Genomic DNA, 9797 nt, shown 5'->3' on the forward strand with positions numbered 1-9797 from the left:
AGACAACTAGACCTACACAGCACAAGCTTGTGTAAAATCATAAATGCCCCCCTATGCAATGCAAACATTATCACTTCCCCAATTAATAGTATTTTTCCTCACTTTCTCCTTTATATATTTTCACACATGGTAGTTTTCTTGTTCACAACTTCTGTTTTCCATTTTCCTCCTACAAATTAAAGTTGCATACTAGTCAATACATGTTATAGTCATTCTTCACTATTATCTATAAAGTTTTCTACATCTTTCACCCACAATCACATATTTATATCTAGTGTAACAGTAACTTGGTATTCCTTTTCTCGGGAAAAAATTCATACCCTCAACCAGTGCATTTTTATTCACAAATATATTACAACGTGCTATTAAACCTGATTTCATAAAAGTTGATGAAGTTACACATTTCTATTGAGATACTGTTGCCAACACTGAGCACAATGTTTCACTCTAGAAATAGCAATATCACCACTGAGACATCTCATTGGGCTAAAGTATTTGTACAGTGAGGTTTATAAGAACTCTGGGATTTTTAGGAACACATGCCACATTCTTTGTTAATAATTTGAGTAACACTGCCTCCTTTGCTAAGTATATACAATTGAAACACTTCCTTTTTCATCACAATCTGCAAACATTGCTCACATCTCTCTACAATATAATGTGTACCTCTCATAAGATATATTATTACATCTACACCTCCCTGAACAGCTTTTCAATCTTTAAATATGGTGTAGAATAAGTTTACCAACATTACTACATTTACTGATGCTTCACAACAAAGCTTATAAAATGTTTGATTAAATACCTGAACTTGAAGTTCTCTCTTTAATAAAGAGGAAGACATCAGTTTCTTTCAGCTCCACATAAATTCACTTTATCTGAGCACAACTCAAACATATTTCCTTTTCCTCCAAGGTACCAAGGACAAACTGAGCTATCTTTGGTTTTCCACACAGTCACATTACTGCATTTCTCCAACCATGTAATAAAAATGGTAACTATTGGATGAGCCTCTGGCCTTTTATTTTTTACTTCTTCGCCGATGGTCATGTGAGACCCGTACAGGATCAGAAAACATCTTTTGGCAGTCACAGTAATTTTCCATGCGGGTCTTGCGAGGTGCTTGTGGGATCTTTCAAGCCTCATGTGGCAGGCCTCACTCCCTGAAGCTTGTACTATACACTTGTGAAACTCTTGTGCGATCACAACACAATTGTGGGGAAATAGTAGTATATGGAAAGCAGTAGCCGCTCCACTAAAAACTCTCTTTTGGATAATGAAAGAACTGGTAATATCATTCTCTCGGTGGATACAAGCATTGAGAAAGGCGAATTCTCGCAAAACATATCTGCTTGGCACAATAAAAGGTCCTCACTGGGGGTCTAATATCATCATTTCTTTCATATATATAACAAAACTCTTGAAGAAAGAGTCTGGAACTCAGAGTGGTGTTGAGCGAAACAGATGCAGAAACTTTGGACGTATACTAATTTTCACAATATTACATCTAACCAAGATGCTCAGCGGGAGTTTATGCCATTGTCGTAGTTTCGCTATGACTCTTTTCAAGAGAGATTCATAGTTAGTGCGATAATCTTCGGCACGCGGCTACTCAGATGTATGCCAAGATACGTGGCGGTATCCGCCACCTCTATCACAGGATTCTACCTCCTTAGATATTATATTAACAGCATCTTTCGGGTTGCTAGTGAAGACTGCAACATCATTGGCATCAGATCGAAATCATTCAGCCGGACAGGTTGTATGCCCTTACTCTGAATCAAGTGTCTTATATAAGATTCAATATACAGGGCAAACAGCAGGGGAGAAAGTGGGCAGGCCTGACGTGTGCCCCGTCCTATTGGAAACGAGGAAGACGATTGGCTGCTGATCATTACCTTAGCGACCGGGTTCTTATAGAGCCTCTGTATGAGTGTGATAAACCAAATTCCACATTTATTCATATTCAGCCAAAGTGCTCCCCAAATTACCCGATCAAAAGCCTTCTCCCTGTCCAGCATGTTCATACCTATATTATCCTTAATGTTGCCAGCCACATCAAAAGCTGCAATTGGGGTGTTAATGTGAGCTGTGGTATCCCTGCCAGGGATAAACCCATGTTGTGGTTCTGAGACCACGTTCTGCATAACTGGAGCGAGAAGCAGAGCTTAAAACATTTGGGTGGGGTAATCAGCAGTTTTATATGGGGAGACGTAGGCGTGCTAGTTGCTTCCTTAAGCTACCTTATGCACAGGGTGGATTTCGACTACCAGATTTCAAATTATTTTCTGGGTATCTTTTAAAGGCCGGATTTGAAGCCTATTGGTTGGAAACAAGGCTGGGTCAACTACATATGCGTACCCACTAGCACTGGATATCAACTTTCGATTCTCTATGCTCAAATTGATGGATCCCAACTACTTTAAGTGGGTGAGATTCAAAGTAGTAAGGGATATAGGGCCTTATGTAGGTAGGCCAACATTTACCACTTCATAAATACCGAATTTTACCGATTCGGTATTTATGAAGTGGTAAATGTTATGTAGATAATAATTCGGTAATTATTACCGAATCGGTAAAATTCGGTACTTTAGAACCGGTATTTACCGATTCGGTAATAATGCATCCCTTGAAGCCAGTTACCATTACCGAATCGGTAAATACCGATTCGGTAATGGGGGGAGCACAATCAAGGGTGGCAGGGTGTCACAGTGACACCCTGTTGCACCCCTGATTCCTGCATGTGTGCACATGTGGCACACATACATGCCCTAAGGGCATGTATGTCTGCCACATTGCACACTTAAACGTGCACAAAAATGCTTTTTTTCACATATTCGTCATTTACCACCAACTTTTAGTTGGTGGTAAATAACGAATCCCCACAACACCCACACACTCCCCCTAAATATCATTGATTGGATTGGATATCATTACAGGATTCGGTATTTACCGAATCGGTAAAATTACCGAATCGGTAAAATTACCGATTCGGTAATTTTACTGATTCGGTAAATACCGAATCCTGTAATGTGCCCCCTACATTGCAGAAGCCTAAATACCGGTCGGTAACGGTATAATTACCGAAAATCGGCCGTTACCGACCGGTATTAGGCTACGTACATATGGCCCATAGTGCGAATCTGGCGAGAAATTTGTACAAGATTTCCTTTTTCAACTGTACATTTGCTGTTTTCACTCTGGGGCAACGCTCTATTTCCTAATATATTTCATGACAAGACAGGGCGAATTTGGGGTCAGGTAGGTATAGTTCATTTTGCACAGTTGTTTGAGAGGCATGGTTTCCGGGCATTTACTTTTCTACAGGTTGCATTTGGGCTCTTGCAGTACCACTTTTTCAAATATCTGCAGGTGAGGGACTTTATTGTTAACAATCTGAAGTATAGGAATGATGCAGCAACGACTGACCTTCTTTCTTTCTTGTTATTTTTCTTGACAAAAAGCGAAGATGGTCAGTATAAGTATAATTTATCAGAAAGACATGCTCTGTGTTCCTGACGATAGTACTCAACTTGCTTTAAAATGGAGTTAGCGCTTGATGACTGCAGTCACAACTGCTGAGCTAAAGGATGCATTAGCTATCCTCGATCAGTCAATCAGCTCGACCAGCCTCAAACTACAGCAAGTCAAGACAATCTGTATGTTATATTACACACCTAATCACATTTCTAAGTGCGATACGGCAGGGACTTCAGAGCGCTCATACTGTTCCAAATGCAAGCTATATGCAGCAGATGTAGTGCACATGTTTATTAACTGCCCTAAGCTTAAAAGTTATTGGGACAGTTTATTCGATTTAATTACAATGCATACTGGGATTAAAATTAACATGAGTGATAAGGAAATCATGTTGGGTAATAAAGTTGGATTGGCTCCCAGTTTGAGAGCATTAATTCTGATCATAATTGTTAGTGCTCGCCTCCGTGTCGCTAGGGTATGGATTGATCCTATACCTCCCAAGGTGTCTGAATTTTGGACTATGCTTTGTCAAATCTATGAATGTGAAATTGCTATTGCTAAAGTTCTGGGTCCATGCTCAGTTAAAAAAGTTGGGAAAATATGGTCTCGCATTGGTCATAGCCGATTGTTTTTTTTGTTTTTTGTTTTTTTGGCCATCTCAGGTCAATTTATAAATGAACCTTCAAGATTCTTGTATATTATTTTATGTAATCTTTTATATTGACTGGAGATATTCTTTATATGTAAGTGACTATCGATTATACTGACTGTTGGTAAACATAAAAAAAATAAAAAAAGGAAATATAACCAAACTCGTTCACATTGGTTGCCAGGTCTTATAACCATCCAATTGCAGTGCCTGTGGATTGAAAAAAACACCTTCAGTAGGAAATGTCTCTCACGATGACTGCAAAGGAGGCACCCGCTCTGAAAAGTGTTCTGTGGTCATAAGAATGGCATTTGGTGAAATATATATATATATGTATATATAGGAAGAATTGCAGGTGATTATACCAATGACCATCTACTGCTAGGAATGCCTGTCTTCCACTGTGCTGACTCTAGCCTTCTTTGTTATAATTTCCCTTAAGCAAGTGACGTTCTGCAAAGTCTCAAGACCGGCCCTTTACTGCCCAGCAACTCCCAACTCCAATCCCCTAACTTTTTGAGCTTCGCATGACTGGCAAGATGGCATAATACACTACTGGCCAGAGAGCCCAGTCAACCTCCTCTAGTGTTAGGGTTCTACAATTTGGCTACATGGTCCAGAGAAGGCCCGAGAACAGTACTCTGAAACGATGCATCAGCCAAAGTCGTCTGTATGTTTCTGGTTTCGGAATTCGTGATGAATGCATCTCAAACAAATTTAGGGCGCTCCTGTTTTGTAGGCTGGGGTGTGGCAAAGGGAAATGAAAATCCAGTTTTAGAATGCCAAATAAAACATGGCGGATCAGTGAGGTACTGTCCGATGTGTTGAAGAAGAGAGCAAAGAAGAATGTAATATATTTCTATCCATGTATATAAGTATTTCTTTTTATTGCAACATACAGTGACATTTGGTCTCATTTATTTTAGTTGAATACATTGAGCCTCTGTTACATCATAGCGTAACAAGAAGAGGTGTTGTGCATGTTGGGCGCAACAAGCCATCATTTGAGCTAGGCTAAATCACCAATTACCTCTGAATGTGTTAAATATTCAAAAAGGGACATCATTGTAACTCATACTAGAGATAGGCTCCAGGACGGACAGTATAGCCAGCAGGAAAGAGACAAGGAGCGATTCATCAAGTGAGCTTATGTGGCTGCCTAGATGAGAAAGTGATTCAAATGGCCCATTGCTTGGAAATCCCACTGAGAAATTATGAGTAGAATTCCATCTGAGGTGCGAGCTGCTGTGAAGAAACAATGGGGGATTTGAGTGGAATGGATTTTATGACAGGCACATCCGCAAAAGGGTAATAATGAAGCTACTTATGGGGACGTAAAATGTGTTAAATAGAAAATATTAACATGTAAATGATGCACTCTTGATCTTTTGTCCAGCAAGCACCCAACTGGGCAGAAAAGTTATTTTTTTATGCAAACATCGCCCTGCACAAAAACGTTCAACACAAAATTCCACTTTTCTAACAGCTTCCTCGGCTTTTCCAATTCACTGTGTTTCATTGTAGGAAACAGATCGGTTAGATCATGAGGGATGTGCGATACTTGTTTCATTTTCTTTTGCGCAATTAAATGACATTCCACACAAAATATTTAAAATTATGCGGTTTGAAAATTGCCATTAGAGGTATTATAGTGAAATGAGTCTGTGCGTCCATTTTGGATATGAAGACGCTTTCGAGCTCAAGAAATAGGCCAAAATATACATCAGCTGGCGTTCTGATCTCTCAAGTTGTTCCCATGGTCCTGAATTAACTTTTTGCAAAAGTGGTTTACTTAGTGGCCTAATTTCAGGAATTTTGCATAGCAAATGTAAGGTAAAATTACACAAGACTCCACCAATGGAACTGAAATTTCACCCGGGCTCAATTATGATCTGCTGTGAAGCTTTCTTCATTCAGCACGGGAAGACAGAGAGATTGCTGCTTCTGTGCACGAAACACTCCTCTAACCAATATGTCTGAAATATGGAATAATGCAGCACTGCTTTCCTAACTTACTGCTAAAATAATTACATAACATGAATTCATTACCTGATTCACAAACATTTTTCACTGGAGCTGCTAAAAAGCAGGTTACATATCTGCATTTCCACCTTAGATATGTGCATGCAATTTTCTATGCATAAACATGCATTCTCCTGGGCAAAATGTGTTCTTAGTGGAAGTTCGGAATTATGCTATTCGTTTCTCCTTAATATGGGAATCCACAAAAATTCATGTCTGCCACATCTCATATCTTCTTATACTATTCCTGACGAGAGACGTGTAATGCAAGCAAGGGACAATTGTGTCCCATATATGCATTGTAAGCCTCACTATATGGATGAAAATGCAAGCACCAAGTCATGGTGTGCAGAATTGCATTTTTTGTTTATCAGTTTTATAGAGCCCTTGATGTATAGGGCACATTACAGTATAACTCAAATGATGGCAATATTGTCTTCGCACACAGTGAGGAAAACAATATTGCAAGACATTGGATTATTAATTGAGGTGCCCAACTGCCTACATCAAGGCATAATCGCAACTGTAATCAGGGCAAACCCTTAACCACATCCATGCTCAGGACGGCTCCCGGCCGTCATGAGTCACGGTAGTCGTGTGCTCATGACGGCCGGGAGCCGTCCGACCGTTACCGCTCCGCCCACACGTGGCAAATTCCCCGCCTGTGTGGGCGAATTAATTAGTGGGCGGAGTTCGGACGGCTCCCGGCCGTCATGAGCACACGTCCACCGTGATTTATGACGGCCGGGAGCAGTCCTGGGCACCTGAGCGCCACGCCCAGCCCCGCCCCCCCCTCGCATCGCGGCGGAATTTGCCACGCGTGGAAGGGGTTAAAGTCACTAAATTGACCTGAGTTCAACCCCCTGGTAGCTATGGCACAGAGCAGACCGGCTTAAATAGGGGTATATTATAAGATTTGTATACAGTACCAAAACAGTAATGAAGTCAAAATTAAAATAATTTAAACCCCAAAACCAAATTAGAGTACTATGTTATAATCTAAATGACACAACAGTGACAAAAATCTTGTAAGGGGAACCGAAGATAGGGATTTTTAAAGTTTCAAGTAGAAATAATGCCCCAAAAAATGTAAAGTACCAATGATAGTCAAGGAGCTGGGTAGAGTGGGACCAAAGGGAAATTTTAGGCCAACAGCGATGAAGTTTGAGTCAGATAAGATACATGGATTGGTCCTAGTGAAAGTCTGGCAGTCAGAAAACTCAAAAAAGGTTTTTAGGTCCCACTGTTTACAAACGTTCTTCTAGTTCCCTAGCAATCACAGAAGCACATTTCTGAAGGCTCCCACAACCTCAGGGGAGGCACTGAAAAGACTCACAGTTGCTGGACAGAGGCAAATAATAGTGTCCAGTCCAAGTCCAGTTGCCCTTGGTCATTTAGGACCCATCAGGAAAGGGCGTCTTGCAGCTTGTTGTCTCTTTGTGGCCACACACAAAGTCAGCCAACTGAACCTTGAAGTCCACTTCTATATCCTGGGCACAAGAAAGAGCAGGCTCAAACCTTCAGGGAGCCTCTAAGATCCAAAAGAGCAGACCTAAAACAGTTCTGGAAATCAAAAGTTCATCATTAGCATAAAGTAGAAGAGAGGAAAGGCCAGAAGTGTTGTTGCGCATGTGTGAAAGGAGCACATTGTCAGAGTGATAGGCTTGCAGTCTACAGTAACCAGGGGAGACGCATTGCCAGCCTTTGGGAGCAGTACGGACACAGGGACAAACAACCACAAGCCCCAGGAGCCTGAGGGGCAGCATCAGATACGGAGGTCACACCCTCTGACCCCGGGGCTCGTACTTGAACACCTCGCGCCTCCCGCTCCGCGGGAGACACATCGCCAGCCTTTGGGAGCAGTACGGACACAGGGACAAACAACCACAAGCCCCAGGAGCCTGAGGGGCAGCGTCAGATACGGAGGTCCCGCCCTCTGACCCCGGGGCTCGTACTTGAACACCTCGCGCCTCCCGCTCCGCGGTAGACGCATCGCCAGCCTTTGGGAGCAGTACGGACACAGGGACAAACAACTACAAGGCCCAGGAGCCTGAGGGGCAGCGTCAGATACGGAGGGCCCGCCCTCTGACCCCGGGGCTCGTACTTGAACACCTCGCACCTCCCGCTCCGCGGGAGACGCATCGCCAGCCTTTGGGAGCAGTACGGACACAGGGACAAACAACCACAAGCCCCAGGAGCCTGAGGGGCAGCATCAGATATGGAGGTCCCGCCCTCTGACCCTGGGGCTCGTACTTGAACACCTCGCGCCTCCCGCAACGTGGGATGCGCGCGGGCGAGCGCCGGGCTAAGCCCGGGCCAAGGGCGGGCCCGTTTAAGCCCATTCAAGACCGTGCAAGGACGGGACGGGCCACCCCCCTTTTTATCTTGCCTGGGGCTTCGACGTGTGAGTGTACGGCATCCTATTCTTCTTATTGACTTACTGGTCCTGTCATGCCACCGAAAGAGGCCAGAGGTAGAGTGGTCAATGCTAACCTCACAGGAACTATGGACCAGTTCATTACCAGGGAAAATAGTGTTATAGATCAGGAGATTACGATAATGGAACGTCGAGTTTCCCAGGACCTTGCGATGGCCAGGAGGTCTTCAATGGGGCACATTGCTAATGTGCGGTCTCTTGCCCAGCAAGGCCAAAATAGTGGTACTGTTGTATTACCAATTTTAGAATCCCCGATTACACATTTATTACCCTGTGGCATAACTAATGTCTCCTCGGGAGAACAGTCCACGGCTTCCGACTCGTTACTGACATCTCCCCATATGTTGCCGCCTGTCCCCAGTTTAGTAATAGAGAATAACACCAGGCAACTGCGGGAGAGACACCCAGGGGCCATTCCTAAGTATAAGCAAGGGCTGTCTAATAAAAATGGCGGGAAGAAAAAGAAAGCCACGAGACACACTAGAAATCCTAGACCAATCCCTGCTATATCGGAGCAGCCCGATATGGATGCTACAGCAAATATAGTTGCACCTTTAGTTCACCCATCACCCACCAGAACGGTATATCAGGCTGCAAGCGGGGGGACTAGCCAAGCTGACAGGGCAGAGGGGATGGCTCCCGAGCTGACCAATTTATGTGATATACTATGACTTCTCCTTCGTCCAGTGGAGGATAGATTAAGTAAGATTGAGCAGCACCTAATAAGGATTGAGCATGACTTTGTGGGAATCATTGACTCCTTAAAGAAGGATGCTCATTCCAGGGTTTCCCAACCACTGGATAAAGTTAAAGTCAGAGGAGAAATAGTCCCGGTTGTCCCGAAAGACCCCTCAGCACTTACTACAGATCATCAGGTCCTAGTTGAAGCCAATAAGGGCATAGCTGCGGCTGCTGTCAGTAAATCTTGCCAGTATAATACACCTCAGTTTAGTGAGGGTGGTGGGGTCTCCATAGCCCAGGTTCCCAGGGGGAAAAATATTCTAAATTTACCCCCGGAAGCCTGTCCGTTTGTGGCAATTCTAGCAGGGGTCCCTGAATTGGGTAAGACTGAAGTTGAATCTCCCATAACTTTGAGGAACAGGGTTGTCCATTGGTTAAATAACAACAGACCATTGCCACTACACATAGTGTGTAAAATACTCATGGTTAGGAGGGTGCCATGGGTAGGACACCTGGCCAAGAACATAA

The sequence above is a fragment of the Triturus cristatus genome, chromosome 3_1 (genome assembly GCF_964204655.1).
Source record: "Triturus cristatus chromosome 3_1, aTriCri1.1, whole genome shotgun sequence".
NCBI lineage: Eukaryota > Metazoa > Chordata > Amphibia > Caudata > Salamandridae > Triturus > Triturus cristatus.